The sequence below is a fragment of the Benincasa hispida genome, chromosome 1 (genome assembly GCF_009727055.1).
Source record: "Benincasa hispida cultivar B227 chromosome 1, ASM972705v1, whole genome shotgun sequence".
In the NCBI taxonomy this organism is placed as follows: Eukaryota; Viridiplantae; Streptophyta; class Magnoliopsida; order Cucurbitales; family Cucurbitaceae; genus Benincasa; species Benincasa hispida.
This window is the reverse complement of record NC_052349.1, coordinates 31635836-31657756: the sequence shown is the minus strand read 5'-3', so window position 1 is coordinate 31657756 and position 21921 is coordinate 31635836. Positions and strand designations below refer to the sequence as shown.

General features: G+C 33.4%; 1 pseudogene; it reads right to left on the bottom strand.

Annotated features, from left to right (window-relative positions):
* Nucleotides 1-3285: 3285 nt before the first annotated feature.
* On the bottom strand, nucleotides 3286-16214 carry LOC120076857 (annotated as a pseudogene).
* Between the last annotated feature and the right edge of the window lie 5707 nt (nucleotides 16215-21921).

Sequence of the window (21921 nt, the reverse complement as noted above, 5' to 3'; positions counted from 1 at the left end):
TCTATTGGTTACAAATTTCTCTCGAATATTCTTTATAATAAGACTTTTTTCTCATATTTTCTAGATAATCCTTCAATCTACTCTAAGCATCTCCTACATGTAATGTCTATAGAATTCTAATACTTGATACTTACTAGAAATTGGGTTTTGGACTAAGTCCAAATAATTATAACCCAAAATCATGTCTATATTTCAATATCTCCTCTTAAACTTGATTTTGTTACTCTAAGCAAATCTCTCAATCTTGTGAAGTCTTCTTTCTAAAGAGGCTCTATAAAAATGCAACCTACCTGATTGTGAGTCTTCATATACTCTAATTGCACATCCTTTCTTCCGATTCACTCTCTAATATAATGATAACACGCATCGATGTGCTTACTCTAGTTATAGAAGATTGTATTCTTAGCCAAAGCAATTGTTGATTTGTTGTCTACAAAAATTTTGGTGGGCTCCTCTTGTGGTAGTCCTAACTCCTATAGTAGATTTCTCGGCAAAATTGCATGACAACTACATGAGATAGCTGTCACATATTTTGCTTCACATGTGGAGAAAGTAATAACTGATTGCTTCTTTGATATCCACATGAAGGCAATGTCTCCCATGTAAAACTCAAAACCAGTCGTACTCTTGTGGTCATCCACATCTCCACCCTAATCAATATCATTATATCCCAAGAGTTTATAAGTATCATAAAAAAAATAGTAAAGATCGTAGTTTGTCGTACCTTTGATGTACCGAAGAATTCTCCTTGCTGCTTTCGAGTGTGTGGTTGTTGGTTTCTCCATCAAGCGACTGAAAACTCCAACTGCATGAAGAATGTCAAGCCTTGTGCATGTTAAATACTGCAAACTTCCAACCAAGCTTTTAAAGAGTGTTAGGTCTACCCTTTCGCCTTCCTTCACAACGTAATAGTTGGATTCCCCATTCCACTGGTGTGTTGACGGGATTAGAATAATTTATCTTGAATATCTTGATTACTTCCTTAGATTAGCCTTCTTATGTGATAAATGGAGAAATAAAATACCTAGTTTTAATTGTTTCATTAAAATTTCTCGATTATATTTCTTAGACACTTGAAGTACGTATGTCTCCATCTCTTAAAGAGTAGAAGACTACCAAAAATTCCCCAGAAGACAATTATAAAACCATATGAAATGATGTTACACTTTGTGTATTGACAATATTTATTTATGTTCAGCTGATGTCTTTTAGAATGTCTCTGCATTTGATCTTGTGGCTTAAGGTTGTCATATAGAAATGTCATCTCTGCAAAATACCTTCTTACGTCGATTATTCTATATCTGTAGTATTCTTGCAGATCTTTCCTTCTCCATGTGCAAGTAATTTTGAAAATTAGGGTTGGTTTTCTTTGCATCCGCTACATGTATATCAAGAAACTTTGTTTTTGTTAGAAGGCTAGCCATTTTGAAAAAAAGAATTTAAGAGCTATTTGTCTTGTGACGTTTCTTTCGTCACAAGTGTTTATTCTATCAATCTTTGAAGCCATTGAAGATTGTGATGCTGTGAGATTGGAGATATACTCCAAGCTGCTATGTACTTCATCATTATACTACTTGAGAAAAGATCCTCAAGCTTAGGGGGATCCTCAACTAATCAAGTGAAGTGTTCTTTACTTGAATAGAAAAGATAACCTACAAGTGAGAAGTAGTCTCACATCTTGAGGGGAACTCAAGTCTTGCCGAGAGGAAGTCTGTTTCTTAAGGAGAGCTTAAGACATTCATCACTGATATTATTACTTAAGAGGAGTCTAAGTATCAAAAGAGAGGGATATCTCATCTACGGGAGCCTAGGTGTATGATTTAGTGGTTGAGCTCTATAGAGGTCACTGTATTAGAGTTATCAATATAGATAAAGAAATATGTCATAATTGCATTACATTTTTATTTGTGAAGTTATCTTTCCATGGACACACTGCCATCAAGACATAGGTGTTAATCATCGAACTGGGTTAACGATATCTAGTATTATTTTGCTTTTCTATTTCTATTTGTTAATTGTTTTGTGAATTGTCATGAAATTTGTAACACATTTTATTGTGCGATAGGTACTTCAATATTATTTTCATTTGGTATCAGAGCGGGTGGGCCACTATTATCTCTGGTGTTGTGATCCTGATGTATTTCTACGAAAAGAACCAAAGAAGGTGGCTCTACCTCTCGTCCATCAGTCTTGGATGAAACAAACTATGCATATTGAAAGGCAAGGATGATAGCCTTTCAGAAGTCCAATGACAAAAGATCCTAAAATTTTGTCTCGTAAAATCACTAATATAAAAGGTGAAAAGGAACTCAAACCAGAAGTGGAGTGGTCCAAGGCTAAGGATAAAGCCTCTCTAAAAAAACTCTAGAGTATTAAATGTCATTTTCAATGGTGTTGACAAAAAAAATTTTTAGGCTGATAAACATATGTGTCTCTGTAATGGAAGCTTGGAATATTCTTGTTGTTGCTCATGAAGGGGCATCAAAAGTTAAAATATTAAGACTTCAATTGTTAGCCACAAAATTTGAAAATCTTAAGATGCACGAAGATAAAACCATAGAAGAGTTTAATGTGAAATTTCTTGAACTTGCAAAAGAATCCTTTGCTTTTGGAGAGAAAATCTCAAAGGAGAAACTTGTGAGAAAAATCCTTAGATCTCTTCCCAATATGAAAGTGACTGTAATTGAAGAAGCTCATGATAATTCTTCTGTGAGAGTTGATGATCTCTTTGGTTCTCTTCTTACATTTGAAATGTCTCTAGAGGACAAGCCTGATAAAAAGAGTCGTAGCATTGCCTTGCAATCCGTTTAGAAGATAAAGAACAAGATCGAGTTGAAGAATCAGATGAAAATCATGTTGACGCAATTTCTCTCCTGTCAAAACAATTATCTCATGTGTTAAAAAATATTGACAGAAAGCCAAGCTCTTTCCCTCATCGGAATACCAAGTCAAGAGGTCATTCAGGGTTTGGTTCTTAGAAAAGATTAGAGGATAAAGAAGGATATTGATAAAGGTAGATTATTTGCTAAGGAGAAATCTGTTAGATGCAGAGAGTGTGAAGGTTTTGGTGACTTCCAAGCCAAATGTCTGACCTTCTTGAAACGACAGAACAAAGGTTATATATTGACTCTGTCTAATGAGGAGTCTAATGAAGATTGCGAATCTGATGGATATGTCAGAACTTTTGTCAGTTGCATTTCCTCTGATAGCTCAGAAGAAAAATTGCAAGAATATGATTTTCCAACTTTTGGTGATGAAAAAGAAGTCCCTGATTCAACTTTTGTCTTAGCCTATTGTGATCCTTATAAGCGATGGCATGAAGACAATAAGGTATTGGAAGTTCCAAAGCTCGGCTAAGAACACTAAAAATTTAAAGGCCTAGTACTCCAAACCAGACAATTTAAACAATAGACACCAACAAATTGAAAAAAAAAACCAAATTATTTGAGTGGTGGAGTTTTTTATTGAAGAGAGAAAGAATAAAGTATGGACACTAATACTCAATCTTCTATTGATTTGTTTCTCAACCTTGTCTTGGCAAAGATTACAATACCACTATATATAGTCTCACAAGTGTTAAATTCCTTCAATAAATCACTAATAAGAGCAAATTAAAGAGATTACAATAATTAAGACAAAATTTCAAAAGTTGTAGTAATTCTTGACCCTTTGTTACTCAAATTGCCATTACTTTTCTTGAAAAATTCCAAACGACTTGAGACTTGAACCATCAGAAAGTACACATCTGGGGCATCAAAATTCATGATCACATATTAAATTTGGATATCGTTTGACCTTCCAAATGCCTGCTAAATACCACCAAAAAACCTGACAATTTGAGTTTAATGCTCAACAAAAATTGAGGTATTTCCAATGCCGATTCAATGAGAAAAACAAAACATTCTATTCGAAAATGCAATCAAAGTCCTACATTGGCTAGATAAAGAGATGATCGTGAATTTATAAGGAAGGGGGTAAAGTAAAAAATAAAACCATAAGAGTTTATGTCCAAAATAAACAGTATCATACTATCATTGGGGTCCATCGTTTCTTAACACACTCATTTGCCTTTAAAAGGTTTAAAAAGTACGAAATGATAGAAGGTCGAGGGTGTTGGGCACTTACCAAACCATAGTTGCAGAAGGGATGGTTAGTTTGAGTGTTCTGAGAAAGTAGTTAAAGGATTCAAATGAAAACCCTTCCCATGTTTGTTGAAATTTGGTAGTTGTCTTAAACATATATGTCCCCAAAATGAGAGAAGATATCCACAAGGAAATGGAAGCTGCCAAGGCAGGTCCAATGATACCAAGACTTGTCCAATTCACCAAAACATATGCCTCACAAATGTGAATGATCATAGGAACAGTTGAAAAGACAACCAAGGGCAAAAAGAACAGAATGTGTTTGAAGAAACCTAAGGAGGTTTTGGAAAAGTCCATAAGCAAATAATGCTGGAATAAGAAATTTGTCATAGGTAGAGGCAACTTTTGGAATGGAAGATCTTGATGGAGTAAAATAAGGAGAGGCTCTGAGTAGTACCATAAGACAGATGAGATAACAAAAAAGGATAAAGATACAATGCAAGAGGCTTGCAGATACAACCCAAGCTTCCTATATTGTTTGGCACCAAATGCTTGCCCACAAAGTGTCCCTAGTGCTCCACTAAGTCTAATCTAGAATCAAAGAAAAATTGAATAGAAATGGGAATCAAAGCATGAAGAGAATGATTTTATGTATAGATCTATTGATAAGAGTAACGAAGCTCATTTTTTTTCATTGGGTTCATAAATGAAGTTTTTCCTATACTCCAAGGTCATTTTAAGAGCCCATACAAGTTTTTAGTTAGGTCTAATTATAATTGAGTAATGATTAGATGCAGTCTAATCCTCATGCAACTCATGTTCTATCCTATAGAAAAAATTTTAAAATTATTTTTTAAAAAAGAAAAACTACCACATGACATGTTTTATTAGGTGCTCGAGTCGCACCTAAGTTTTTTCTACCACATGTGTCACAACAACATTTTTCTTAATATTTTGGCATTTTTTTTTGGTTAATGGGTGGGCTATAAAAGATAAGTGGAGCCCAATTAGTAGGTAAATATTGTTCTTTAATTTACCTTTTTTAAGTTATTACTAGAAGAATTTCGGGTTTTAATGTCGGTTGCCTTTAATGTCGATTTTTTAAAGGGCTTTAATAATACAGTCTTCAATGTCGGTTGTAACCGACATTAAAGGTCTTCAATGAAATTTCCAACCGACATTAAAGAGCTTCAATGTTTATTGCAACCGACATTAAAGCCCTTTAATGTTGGTTGCAACTGAAGACTTTTTTCAAATGAAACCCTCTTAACCGACATTGAAGCACAGAATCTATCCGTTTTTTTTAATTCCGTTTTCGAATCCATTTTTTTGGTCAATAAGCTAAAAATGACATTATATGTCCCGTATTGGGTCAGGAAATGTCCATCATTGTTTTATATTAAAAAGTATAAAAATAATTTGTATGGCAAGCCCATCAATATTTGTCTTCCATCTATGAATTTATCCACAACCAAGAATCAATATTTCCAATCCATTACATATACTCATCAAAATATGAAATAAACACACTAATCACCAACGTTTGCATAACAATACAAAACTTTCATAGAAATACTTACACCAGGCCATCATTTTTCTCATTCACAAATATCAATTAGTACTAATTCCATGAATACTTATACCAAATACCCCATGAACACAAAAAATAGTATACATAAATCTTCCAATAATAAACAGATCATGGTTAGATAAATTTGCAATCATTCTAAACTAGCATTTGCATTCTATTGAGACAAAAAACAAGAATTACATCCTTACACAAATCGCCAACAAAACTTGCCAATTGAGTTCGAATTACGTCAATCTCTCCTTGGATATATGCATTTTTTGTATTGAACTACAAAGAGGAAAAAAAAAGATAAATTCAACATAAGTATACGTCCATTTATTAAATTAAAGCTAATACTATATAAAAAATAAATAATTTATGTATGAGGCTAGTAATGGGAGTAGTAGGATTATGCACTATTTCGTGTATATACTTTTGCACATAGTACCCACATCCTACAGAATCTAATTGACGAGGGCACTCCATATAAAGAAGTTGAAAATAATTATTCTTATGTTCGAATGAACATAAATTGTTAAAAAATGAATGCAAATTTACGTTTACAGGTTTCCATTTTGGAGAAGACCAATGGTGTTCAAGATCGTGCTTGGCTTGCCATATTTTCAATCCATTAAATAGTTTGAAAACATTAGTTAAACATATTTATAACTCCATGAAAATCCTCTTGAACCTTACTTCGAAGAGAGTCCAAAACATAAACAAAATTTTTTTGTAGATTGATTACAATCAATATCCAATGATAACTATAATAAACAACAATTTTGAAATATTAGTACGTGTATAATGCAAATTAAAAATAACTTAAGAACTTGTATCAACTTATCTTGTGTTATATGGAATAAGGATTAATTGGTCTAAATTAGCCAATTCTAGTTGATTAGCTAAATTTCTGGATCGAATATCTTGAGACTTCACATGTGGCGATATTCTTGCTTGATCAATTATAAAAAAATTCTTCGTAATATCAAGATCACATTCATCCCAAAGATACCTAAACAAAGTAAAAATTCTTATTTAAACATGAAACAAAGTATATATGAGCGAATCTAGATGAGTAATACTTACGCAATGTATGTCAAAATACGCATGTAGCCTATTTCAACCATATTGCAATATTGGATCAGATCATCGTGACCTAAATAAATAAATTTGTCTATTCCAAATATATGCTCGTCCAAAGTGATATGGATCATGTCTACATCGTCCATGTTATGCATGGTATGTCCATTCAATAGTTTGATGGTACCATTGGCATCAGTATATTTGGAGGACTGGCTGAAGCTCTTAATTGTTGAATGGTCCTACCATAACCAAAGTTACAAAAATTCAAAGTAGGAAAAATAGTATATAACCAAACTCATATACTGAAAAAGAGACATATTTTTTTCTCGTCAACCATAACTACAAGTTCACGAGGCCATTTTACGAAGTTGCCCATTGCTTGATTTAAGGACTCTATTTTACCCTTCACAGGAATTGGTATAGGCAAATCTTCTCCAATGTCAAATCAAAACTTTAACAGTTAAACTTTTTTCTCGTCAACCATAACTACAAGTTCACGAGGCCATTTTACGAAGTTACCCATTGCTTGATTTAAGATCTCTATTTTTCCTTTCATAGGAATTGGTATAGGAAAATCTTCTCCAATGTTAATCAGAACTTTAACAGTTAAGCATGACACTCATCATCAAATGCTATGGCTACTGCAACAATATTATCTATAGTTCGTATAGCCAAGTGCCATGGTGTCCCCTTAACAAATTTAAAAGAACTTATGTCATGCATGGTTAAGCACGTACAATATGATTAAAATTTAAAAGTCACAACAAATAAATTACCTCCAAATCTTCTTTAGAAATCTTCTCAATATCGTCTTCTTCAGATGTATTTAGTGCAACATTTCCAACAGATGATTTGGACTGATGAGATTGTCTGCTGTGAGTTCTTTCTCTTGACACTTTACCATGTCAAACATTTTTTACTAGAGCCTTCTTCAATTTCTTCACTCATTGAGGACATTGGTTTTACTAATTTGAAATATTGAGAATGGGAAACAAAATCACCCATTCCTCTAACATATCCCCAATGTTCCTCTGTACCCAATGCTTTGGTGGGAACATCTTCACCTTCATAGACTTCAACCAATTTATCCTGTAAAACATATTATAATTTTCACACAATATCTATATCATCACAAGTTCCAAACATTATATATATGTCATCTTAAACTTTGCACAACATATACTTACAATTCGATTGGCACATTCTCGAGTAACTTCATCAAAGTATTCATTATTTTGTCCTTTTCTTACTTCTTTCCATAAACTCGCCCGATAAGAAGAATCATTCGATAGGTTCTACATGAACATACATATTTAATTAGCATAAACATATTAGAATAAAAGATTTATTTTAAGTCGAATAACTCACTAATTCTTGGGCAAGATTCACATAACCCTTCCGAGAAATGTGATGATTATATACACATTTCGCACGTCTTTTTTTTTGAAGACGACTGATTTTCTATACAACAAATCTAGTTGAAGTTACCTATCAAAAAAATGATAATGTTGACATTTAATTTATTGTGAATAACTCACATCCCATTCTTCACTCAATCGTTCATTGACGAACGATGTCCACTGATTTTTCTCTATATGAGAATATTGGTGGGGAGGAAATTGCAAGACCGAGGGTTCATCCTTAAATGGAAGTATGAACTTTTGAGTCAATATTGTCTTGAAAGTCCGAAACTTCTTAGAGGAAGACATTAGTATACAATGTTTGGACTTAGAGTCCACATCGAATGACATCTGCACAATGAAAAAAGTAGTTAAACAATAAACTAATAAACTACTATGCACATGAATTAAAATTTTAGAAAACACACCGCTACACAATCAAAAAGTTTGTCTTTTAAATGGTTTGGAACTTTTTTCCAAGAATTATATGTTATAGGTATTTTTTTTCGAACAAAAACTCCTATATAACTTTGCATCTTATTTGCTCTAGATCCAACCGGTTGTCCATGTTCATTATAATCAATGGTCAACCGTTGCCCATATGTTCTTATTTGTGTCACTCAGACATTGTAGTTGGGCCACGTGGTATACTTATTCAGCTATGTTTTTGTGGGATCATATTTCTATCATCCTCACTGCTACTTGTTGAACTTTCCATGTCAATCTGCAAAAAAAAAAAAAAAAAAAAAAAAAAAAAAACATTACTCACACAAAAAACATATAATCTTATATTTAAATACATATATCCATAGTAAATGGCATACCATGTTTAATACATTATTTATCAACTCATCTACCCTCACAATCATTTATAATGTATGTGAATGTTGTATCATCAATCTCAATAGATATATCAACATTGTGTATTCTTTGCATACCTCCATTAGCTTAACCATAATATTTTGCCACAGTTGGACATGGTCCATTAGCTATCCATCTCAAAGAAGGCAATATGAAATTTTTGGGAACTTCGAGAGCTAGTGCAACCTACGATATATTTCATAATATTTTAGTAGTTAACATCTAATCATACATTAAATAGTAGGTTTCTAGAGATTACCTGTGTGGACAACCACCGACTGAATGTACGAATATGCTCTTCTTGAAGCCACTTCTACTTTTATTTGTACCAGAATTGAGCTTAGACAAAATATCCACATGTTGCCTATTATAAATGACAAAGTTAGTAGATTATTGAATAATCAAGTAACCTAAAATGAAAATAAGATGGAGATCTACATACTCGACGTAAGGAAGCACATCATTTACATTTTGAATGACATAAAGATGAGCTTGATCCAACTCATCCTTACTCGGTCTGATAAAAGAAGCAGTTGACAATGGTCTATCAATGTTTGAGTTCGCTTTCTTTGTTGATGAGTTTAGCCCAATAGAATTAACACCAGATAGGAATTCAGAACAAAACTCTATAGTCTCTTTGACAATATAATTTTCTCTAACACATCCTTCTGGTTGATTTCTATTTCGTACATAAGTTTTCAACACTTTCATGTATCATTCAAAAGGATACATCCACCTCAAATAAATAGGTCCACAAAACTCAACTTCTTTTACGAGATGCACTACAAGGTGTATCATTATTGTGAAGAATGATGGCGGAAAATACTTTTCTAAGAGGCATAGAGTGACGACGATATCCTTTTGCATAACCTTTAACTGAATGAATCGATTGCCTTGCAACATATAACATTAAAGAAGAAGCATAGGCGAGTAATTGCAAGTCTTACATGTTTGGGTGAAATATCACGAATGGCTACCGGTAATAATTCTTGCATAAGAGCGTGATGGTCATGCGATTTAAGTCCGTAAAGTTTCAAATCTGTGAGCGATACTAAACTTTGAATGTTCGATGATAGCCTTCAGGTACTTTAATTTTTGATAGTACCTTACAAAAGCTTAATTTCTCAGCTCGTGTTAATGTATAACATGCGAGAGCTAAAAAGACTTTTTTCTCTCCTATTTGAGGGGCTAACTCTGATCTAATATTCAGTTCCACCAAATCTAATCGAGTTTTTATTCCATCCTTTGTTTTACTAGGAATATCAAGCAACGTGCCAATAAAATTTGTACATACATTCTTTTCAATGTGCATCACGTCTAAACAATGTTGCACGTCAAGATACTTCCAATATTCTAACTCGAAAAGAATAGATTTTTTCTTCCAATAAGTTGAAGGGCTATCTCCACTGTTCTTTTTCTTGATAGTCTTATTACCAAATGAATATTGATACTTACTTTTTTCTGCAAGAATTTCTTTCCCACTCAATAGTTCTAGACCAAATTCTAATTCTTGTGCGCCACTAAAAACTATCTTTTGTTTCCTATATGGATGATGGCGGGATAGAAACTTGCGATGCCCGAGATATTCCATCTTCTTCCCTTTTGGTAAATAAGTGGATGAAGTATTCTCTCCACAAATTGGACATGCATGATGTCCTTTAACCGTATAACCACACAAGTTACCATACGCAGGAAAATCATTAATGGTCTATAATAAAATGGCTTTAAGCATGAAACGTTGTTCTTCATATGCATCGTAACATTCTACCCCATCTTTCCAATGTTTTTTCAAGTCATCTACTAACGGAGCTAAATAAACATCTATGTCATTTCCCGGTTGCTTAGGACCAGATATTAGTGCAGTCAATGTAAAATTTTTTTGCTTCATGCACAACCATGGAGGTAGATTGTACGTCACTAACATCACTGGCCAATAACTATATCTACTACTAAGATCTCCATGTGGATTTATGTCATCTGTCGAAAGAGCAAGACGAAGATTTCTAGGTTCTGGCCCAACTCTGGCCACAAATTATCTATTTTTTTTCCATGCTTTTGGATGTTTTAATAAATCATGTGTTTCTTTTTTTTTTTTTAGCATGTCATGTCAATAAACTTGTTGTTTCTTTATTTCGAAACATTCTTTCAAATCCTTTTGCTAGGATATTCTTAACCCTTTCCTTTAAATTTTTTTGAAGCTTCCATCTTGACGTACAACAAATGTGGCATACATTTGCATTAGAGAGTTCTTCTCTAAACAACTAACAATCATTTCTACATGCATGAATCTTCTCGTACTTCATTCTAGGAGTACTCAACATCTTTTTTGCTTCATAAGTAGAAGTTAGAATTTCATTAGGACTACGTAATATGTCATGAATTAATTCCAACAACTCAGTGAAATTCTTATCACTCCATCCAAATGTAGCTTTCAAATTATATAACTTTACCAATTAGATATTTTGGAAAAAGTTTTACAATTTGGGTACAATGGTTTCTTCGCATCATCTAACAATTCTTCAAAATTATCAGATTTCCCACTAAAATAGTTATTGTATGCAGCCTCAAATATTCCAATTGTGTTATCAACATCAACATCATCCTCATCAACTTCGTCTCTTTCACTAATAGACACATTTTCTGTTGGATTTTATGTCCTAAAACTCGTAGTTTGTAAATTAATAAACATATTCTATTTTGTTTTTGGATAAAATTGTTATTGAAATTATAATCTTGAATCCAATAAACTAAGGTTCTGAGGCTATTTAATGTAGTTTTGAACTTTATGTAGTGACATAAATGTGGATCAAGTTCAAATATATAGCCAAAATGGTCTATAGTATATGAATAAGGTTGGGCGCCTTATTTTGCGGATACTATGGATGCGGCCCACTTTGTAGTTAGTACAAACGATGTGATCGTGAATCATTCATATAGAGATATGTGAGTGGGAGCATCCTATGCAATGAGTTTGCATAAGACTGAACCATGAAATAGTCACTTTTTACGTTCTAAATGTCGTTTTATGTATAAAACTGACTATTTCATTAATTGATGACCTAGGTAACTTAATCTTAATCCTAAACTAACTATGAACTCCTGTTCACTCGGAATTATCCTTAGATCTGCATAGGTGAGGGCAACTCATCATCGCTGGCTTAATAAGCCTCCCATTTCAGGGGTAAGATCAGGTGGATAGTTGGGAACATAGGGTGCAAGACAGAATTCAGTCCTACTCATTATAGGGCTAGTAGATAGATTGTTCCCTTTAGTACTGAATCCAGGTCTTGAACAAGAGCCCACACCCTCTCCTTGGCCCTAGAGGGATTCGGTTTATAGGTTGGACCTTAAACCAATTGTTCATCAGAGGATCAATAGAATTTAAGGAACAAGATGTAGTTTTGGGGATAAAACGGTTTTTATGACCCAGCCGAGATTATGAACAACCTGTGAAGGATTAGCTTACTAATCATAGTTATATCAAATGGACACAAATATATCTATAGTGAGTGAAGTGCAACTACGTGACTATAGTGGAATTACCCGTTAGTTAACGAATGTTGATTATCTCCATCTAAAGAGTTTAGCCAGCTAATCTCGGTTCATTGGAGCCCATGATCTATAGATCCATTAGGTTCCCCTACTAACTCATATGGAATACACTTAGAATAGTATGATAGAATGATTCGAATTGTTCGAATTAGGTGAAGAGGGAGAAACCGACAAGTATATATGATATAGTGGTCGGGTTTTCAGTTTAGAGATACAACTTTAATGTTTAAATGTGATTTAGATATCAAGAATATGAATACCTTCATATTTGGAAGCTCAAAAATAATGGAAATGGTCAAAGATGTAAAAAGTCAAAGAGTTGACTTTGAAAAGTCAAACTTTGATCGACCTTATATTCAAATGTGATTTAAATTTTGAGAAAATGAATGCGGATTCATGCTCGGGAGGTCAAAAATAGTCAACACGGAAAAAATCATAAAAAGTCAAAATGTTGACTTTTAGGTCAAAGTTTGACTTTGACAAAATGACTATTTTGCCCTTTGACTAAAGTTAGTGGGAAAATTCAAACTTTTGTTGGATAATTTCACTAACAAAATAGTGGGCCAGGTGTTGGCTTATAGTGGAGACATTAAGCCTACTTAGATAGTGGATTCTAGGTGTTGTGTTTTTATGGATTTGTTTCATGCAAATATTGCATGGTTTTTTCTATAAAATGAGCTTTCAATTATGGATGAAAGATTTTTGGCTCTTTTTTCCAAAATTGTTTTCAAAATTGGGCTGGAAAAATAAAAAAATCCCAAACACAAATTCATTCTTTTTTCCATCTCTTTCTCTCTCTCGGTTTTCTTCATCCTTTGGGTCCTACAACCCGGTTCTGAGTCCAGAGGATAGTAGGTCAATTCTAGTGGTGGTCCGAAAGAGTTTAGGTCAAGATTCAGCGAGGAAAAGCGGTTTTCGGGAGCTACAAAGGTTGTATCCTATCCTATTAATTTACCCTTTTTTCATTTATTTGCATGCTAGTTTCCTTTTAATTAAAAGAAATTATAGTGTAATTAGATCCTAATTCCACTGTGTATGTCTCGAGTTCCATCATTTTCATTGTTTCTCTTAATTAGTAATGATTCACCGTGAAAAATCCATGTCTGATAACTTTGATCTATACCATTAAAAAATAAATGATCTCTTATTTTGTTCACATTTAGAGTCTTTGCATTCACACACTTTAAACATGGACAACTTATGATATTCAGTATATTTGAATGTTGTAGACCATTTTTAATAAAAATCTCGACCCTTAAACCATACTCAAATGACATTCTATTCATTTTCATCCATGACTTATTCATGATTGTAAAATATGCAACTTAATCTACAAAAAAAAAAAAAAAAAAAAAAAAAGGGAAAATTTAAAAGCATAAAATTATGATTGTAAAATATGCAACATCAACAAATTTAGAACAAATAGACTTTTAAGATAAGCATCTTATAAATATTACCTTGTCCTTGTTATTAATGTTGTTATGAAGTCCTTTTTGTATTACCTTCTCCACTTGTTAACCTTCTTAAAACATGTCCAATGCAATCTTCCTATCTTCCTTCCAAATCCCTAAGAATCAAAATTTAGTCTTCAACAACAAGAATCAAATCACGCTCTATAGGATTTGAACCTAGATGTAACTAAAAAATACAGGCATTTGTGGCTTCACTCAAAATCATTTCATTATTACTCAAATGAGTTGGCTCAAAGATTATAATTCAACTACTTTCCAAAATAACCTTACTCTGAAATAGTTTAATTCTTATCTCAATTTAACATATGCAAACAATGAATCAACAATCCTAAAAAGAAAGTCTAAGAATTTATACTATCATGTAATGTTTGCCCAATAGTGGAGGGTTTGAGAATAATTTCCTGCCATGAACCTGCATATAAGAATCCAGAACCTTTCTAAAGAAAAAAAATACCTTATTTTTTCACAGATTTATATATCATGATGGTATTTGTCAATAATTCACAAATTCAGCAAACAGTCTCATTATATCTAGATACGCTATGCGAACATCCATCAAGGAAGAAAAACCTACATTAACCTTTCGGAGTTCAGAAAACACAAATCAAATACTTTGTTGTAAGTTAAAACCAGTTCATGTTTAAATGAATACCTCTTAGAAGACTAAGGACCCGTGTAAATATTATAATATCAATAGAGTATTTGATTCGTGGCAGAGACGACTCACGACCACAACCACAAGGAATAGCAACGACAAATGGCAGAGACGACCCACTGGCAGAGACAACCCACAACAGAGACAACCCACAACAGAGACGACCCATGACACACTGGCAGAGACGACCCACGGCTACAGATCTAAACACTGACGCGATGGAGACTGACGGAAGGACGGCAAATGTGATGGAGAGTGACGAAGACTGACAGACGGCGGACAACCACGGACGGACAGACGGCGGACAACCATTGACGGACGGACGGACACCCTGATTCGCACGACCAAGGAGAGATAGGGTTTGGGTAAGAGAGAAATGAAAGGGTTTGGGGGCATGATTTGTCGAAATGAAAGTGATTTTTTAATAAAGTGAGAAAAAAAATAAATTAGACCTTTAATGTCGGTTTGTCCATCTTCAATGTCGGTTTAAAACTGACATTAAAGATCCATTTTTTTAAACCGACATTATACATCTGATTTCACTTTTTCCAACCAACATTAAAGCCCAAAATTCTTGTAGTGTATGAAAGTTTCAAATTAGGGGTTCAAATCTTTGACCTAGGAGAGTATCTCCAAGAAAAGAATCGGTGTATAAATGTATGTCTTGTTTGGATTGACTAGAAAAAAAAATATTTTTTAATAAAATGATTTTTATTTAAATCTTTTGATAATAATTAGTTAAAATACACTTTGAAAGTGTTCCAGAAGCTATTTTGAGAGGTTGCCAAATAATTCAACTTTAAAAAAAATATAAAAAAATAAAAAAAACTTATTTTCAAAACCAAACACACTCGCGATCTCATAGAATTGTATTAAATTTTTATCGACATGTCAACATAATTTCTATCAATATTTTTACATTGAATTTCATATTTAAAAAAGAAAAAGGAAACAAATGTAAAAATCCTTCCTCATCAACCTGTAAATTGATCGATGAAAAATCATACTTATAGATCAAAAGAAGAGAAAGATATCAATTTGTTCTATGTCCGCAACAAAACAAAAACACCATTTTTCAATATAGATGCTTTGTTCGCTTGATTATTCAATCAAAATTTTCATTACATCATTAAAAGAATTTATAAAAGATAGAAAATAATCAACAAAATTTTCTCTTATTATTTTTTGTTTTTTATCTATTGACATGAAGAATGTCTTCAAAAGACTCTTTAGATAAAAATATAAAAATGGACTAAGAACAACCACAAAGTCCAGAGGAGAAAGAAAATCCGGAAATGATGGCACAGGAGTTGCACCGGCAAGCTCAAGGTCGGCAAGATGACCGACGAACATGGCAGAAACTAAAGGAATTAAGTAATAGGAAGCATTAGCAATAATCATGGACAGCGAAAACAACAACTGTGTCTTGGTCTCCTCGATGTCAATGATACTATTCCACCACCGGATTCTTCCCTTACCCACTTCTTTTTCGTCGCCATGACCAAGGTGCTGTAACAATGGCGCGTGCTCAACCTCCATTTTAGATGCTCTGCTTCTACTGCTACTTCAACAGAGAAGGCAAAGGAAGAAGCAACTGAAATCCATAATAATTAGCTTTGTTTTTACATTGATATACTGACTTTATAGCTTACTCCATGAACTTGGTAACCAATTGGATTTTCTTTTTTTAACATTAAAAACGTTTTTCTCAAGGAATTTTGAAAATGATAAAAAGAGTTTTTAGAAAACGTGATAATGTATTCCTTGGTTCTCTAATTGTTTGACATAGTTTTTAGAAAGCTTATACAATTAATATCAAAGTGTAAAAGTGTATCAATCACATAATTGATATTTCTTAACTGATGTAGTTAATATTAAGTATATCATTGATATACTATTGTATTGATATAGTTTATTTTTGGTATATTGATACACTTAATTAATTGATCTACGTGATATTGAATGTATCTTCAATACACTATTGTATTGATAAACTTTATTTTAATGATATGCCTAAAATAAAGTATACAATATATATTAGTTAAAAATTCAATTGACGTTATATTAAATATATCAACAAAGTATCAGACATCAATCAACAAGCTTTCCAAGTACACCATTACGCTATCAAGCATCAAATATACCTACTATAAAATATAGCAATTGTATATAAGTATTGAAGTGTATCAGTAGTATATATCAACATTCATTCAAAATTCAAGTATATCATTAAGATTACCTAACTAGCTAATAACGTAATGTATGAATTAGAAACTATATATATAATTATATACTACATATATAAGGTATATAATTTTAGTCCTTTATTAATGAAGTACCTCAAATATACTTGGAAAGTTAACATGTTTTCCATTTTCGTTGAATCTCTGTATGATTTGGGTATATAAGGTTTTTCAGACTTTTATTAATTCTATTTGGGTTGAGTTGGTGTTTTTTTGCTACTGATGGTTGGAAAAGGAGAGAGGAAAAATATATATGCATCTTATGTTATGCATTGATCTCTAGGCGTCGATGGTCATGCGTTGGACTAGAAAATATACAATTTGCGTTTAAGAATGTATGCGATGATCATGCATTCCTATCACAAGTTTTCTCGCTTTGTCGCCAAGTCTAACTAGAACGCAAGTTTCTCGGGGTAATCCGAGGTCGAACTCAGGGACTTACAACTCATAATGTTGTGAAGTAATACGTTTGAGGTGAAGAACAAAAGTAAAAAGACAAAAATTAATGGAATATTCCCCTACTCCTATTCCTAACTAACCAGATTGAGCAATGGAAGTTTAACTATGAGAATTGGAAGAGATGCAGCAACTGTTGACGCATAATAATGTTCATTATGTTAGGTCGCCCAAGTAATCCCAACTCGTCACACTAACACATCACACACCTCTCGGTGGCTAGCCGCATGCCTATATCTCTATAATGCATGGTTGTGTCGAGCATAAGATCGTGCCTATCTCTAGGAACAATTAGTGTGTTCCACTACTCACCCTCTCAGCAGTTAGTTGCGGCTAAACAGCTCATAGACAAGCATTGCAATGGCTCATAGACGAGCGTTTCTTCCACCTCACACCAAGCAAAGAAGATTAACTCACTATACTCCAACAACACACACCTCTCGGTGGGTTACTACATGCATCCTATCTCTGGGCTGCACGATTGAGTATGTGACTACCTTTGATAACTAAACGATGACAAAGGAAAAGAATATGAAGAAGATGGAGCTGAAGGAACTAAGAGATGCATTGATTACAAAATGTATTAATGTCTTAAGCTAAAATATAATACAATATAGAGATAAGAGGAGAGGTGGAAGGTTAGATGAAAACAATCTCTTACTTTTCATCCTAAATGCGTCAAGGCTGCTGGTGGTGGGAGAAGTCTCTCTCGGGCTCTATCTTCGACATAACTGTGGTCGTCACTCGGAAAGGGCTATGGAGGTGGAGAATCCTCAAAGAATGTCTGCTCATGCTCTCATCTGTGATTACAAGGATCCGCTTTAAGGTAGAAGCTCGGATACCTTGAATTTGGGCTCTAAGGTTTTATTTATAGAGCTCAAACGCTAACAGCATTGGTGGTCTCGCTCGAATCATTGCCACTTCTGATGTGGTAGGTGAAATGTCAATATCATCTTATCTTTTTTATACTCTCAAGGTATGCGTTCATGCTTGTTTCTCCAAAGTACCAATGCATTCCACCCACCTTGCGATCAACTCTCTATCACGGTTATTACTCTGTAGCCACAACATCCATAAGATGAATGCATGCGATCAACTTTTCGATGGTCTGGGATTCAACGCATGTGATCGATTCCTGAGATAGCTATAAAATAGACATTTTGACGCATAATAATGCATAATATTGGGTTAGCAAAGATTTTCGGTGCTGATCGATGCAAGCTCACTTTTCACATAAATTCTTAGTAGTATCAACTCATATTCTGCTTGTTGGCCCTCATAATTCTAAATAAAAAGCTACAATAGCTTGTATTTCTACCAGCTATCAGCTACATTTGCAAAAGAGAAAAAAACATAGACAACACAGGCAATATCAATTTTTTTTTGTTATATCTGCAACTGTCCCTTAATTTTACCTGTCATACCAAATGCTAGCAATATATTTCAATAATAATAAAATACAATTTTAAGTTTTCTAAAAAATACAATTTTAAGGGAAAAGTAATGAAGTTGTTGGAACTTGGAAGTCAAATTTTAATCGCGAAGTGATGGAGTTGTCAATTGGAAAAAAAAAAACTAAAAAATTGTGGATTAAAATAATTTTCATACTAAACTTCTAACTTGATCGAATTAGAATTCTATTTTCTCGAACTTGTAACTAAAACAAAATATAAAAATCTTCGTAAGATATTCTAATATTAATCCAATATCGAGTTTGAAATACAAAATTAAGTTTGACCAATAGATTGGTTAAGTTTTAAATAAATTTACCAAAACTCAGAAATTCGTCAAATTTTTTAACTTTGGCTCAAAATTATCTTCGGTCAATATTTAGACCAATTATTTATTAAATAAATCAACGAGCTCATCAATAGTTCAGTAATTTTCTTAGTGTTGTCATTTAATTATAGTCGATTTTTTATATAAAAAATAACAAAGAATAGTTAAACTATATTGATTATGATTATGAATATAATATCAAATTGTGAATGACCAATAATCTTAAATTTCAACTAATACGAAAATGTGATTGAACCCATTATAGATTTAAAGGAATATGACCCTATGGGCTAGTCTCTAGTACATATCAAACCTACAAGCCCTTGTTTCATCATCATCTCTAGTACATATCAAACCTACAAGCCCTTGTTTCATCGTCCGCGTCGTCATCATCATCACAATAATAATAATAATAACAATAATATATCAGTGAACAATATAACAATGTATAAAAGTGGTAAACTATGTATTAATGTATATAATGCTTTGGGTTATGAATTAATAATAATAAAAAAAAAAACAAAGTGAACTTGGCTCAACAATTATTGACATATCCCAACTCTCTAGAAGTTAGAGGTTTGATTTCTCGTAAAAGAAGTGGAATTATTTCTGAAAATCTTAAATTAAGCACTAGATTTTGTTTGATAATATTGTAATTCATGGATTGCTATGTTTTTAGACAATGGGAGTGCAAGAAAACGGTTAGGACACAAACTCGACTAGATTATTAGATTGAAGCACATGGTCCGAAAAATACCTTGTATTCTTCTCAAATAGTCAATTTGTGTGATCCAATATTTCTCTTTGTAATTAAATTCGTGGGATGAGAGAATCGAATCTTTGACATCAAGGTTGATAGTACTTACTTGATGCTAGTTGAACTATGCTCTCATTTTGACATGGACGACTAATGAATTGTTCTTACTTACAATACTAATTACTTTGTCTGTTATTTTTAGTTAATTAAGTCTATAATTTTCTTTTGATATAATTTTGATTTTTCAAATTTTTTACTCATAGTTATTTTTAAAACTTAATATGAAATTAGAGTTGTTTAGAAACTTATTATCTAATATTCTTTGGAAAATTTATTATTTTTCAATGATTAATATATATATATATATATACACTTAGTCACTTTACTATTCAAAACAGAAAAGACAAATTAAGACGTTTATTGTTGCATTAAGAAACATGAGCCGAAAATAAATATGCAATTTATGATATGTGTTGATCTCCATGCATTGATAGCCATGCGTTGAACTAGAAAATACACAATATACATTTAAGTATGTATGCAATGACCATACGTTCCTGCCACAAGTTTTCTCGCTTTCTTGCCAAGTATAACGAGAATGTAAGTTTCTCGAGATGATCCGAGGTCGAACACAGGGATTTGTAACTCAATACTATTTGTGAAGTGATGCATTTGAGACGATGAATAAAAGTGAAAAGATAGAAGCTAAAGGATTATGCGCTACTCCTACTCCTAACTAAACAGATTGAGCAATGGAAGTTTAATTATGAGAATTAATAGGGATGCAATAGTCATTAACGCATTATAATGTTCATTATGTTAGGTCGCCCGAGTAATCCCAACTTGCCACACTAACGCATCGCGCACCTCTCGGTGGCTAGCCGCATGCTTATATCTCTATAATGCATGGTTGCATCGAGCATAAGATCGTGCCTATCTCTAGGAACAATGTATACTTTGCTTTAGTGTGTTCCACCACTCACCCTCTCAGGCTGTTAGTTGCGGCTAATAAGCTCATAGACAAGCATTGCAACAGCCCATAGACAAGCATTGCTACAGCCTCATGCCAAGCGAAGAGGATTAACTCACTATACTTGCACAACGCACACATCTCGGTGGGTTGCTACATGCATCCTATCTCTAGGCTACACGATTGAGTATGCGATCGCCTTTGATAACTAAACAATGAAGGCAAACGATGACCAAGATGAAGAAGATGAAGAAGATGGTGCTGAAGGAAATAAGATATGCATTGATTACAAAATGTATTAATATCTTAAGTCAAAATATAATATAATACAGAGACAAGAGGAGAAATGGAAGGCTAGATGAAAACAATCTCTAGCTTTTCATCCGAAATACGTCAAGACTGCTAGTGGCGGCATGGATGGATAGTGGAGACGTCTCTTTCAAGTTCTATCTTTGGTGAAAACTCCGATCGTCACTCGGAATGGATTGTGGAGGTGCAGAATCCTCAAAGAAAATCTCGCTCATGCTCTCATCTGTGATCGCAAGCATCTGCCCTTAAGGCAGAAGCTCAGATACTTTGAAGTGAAGGTCCAAGGTGCTATTTATAGAGCTTAAACACAGACAACGTTCATGATTGCATTCTACCTCCCTGCTACCTTTGTCGCGGTATGGGCAATGTCAACGTCATCTTATCTTGTTGATACTCCCAATGTATGCGTTCGAGCTTATTTCTCCTAAATTGCCAACACATTCTATCTATCTTGCGAGCAATCTTTTATCACGATTATCACTTTGTGGATGCAACATTCCATGCGGCAAACTAATCTTTATGACAATCAACTCATGCGGTCAACCTTGCGATGATCTAGGACTAACGCATGCGATCAATTCTTGTAATATCTGCAAGAATGGATACTTTGACGCGGATTAATGCATGGTATAGGGTTAGTGAGGTTTTTTGGTCTAATTGACGCAAGCTCACTTTTCACATGAATTCTTAGTATTATCGATGCATATTCTATTTATTAGCCCTCATAATTCT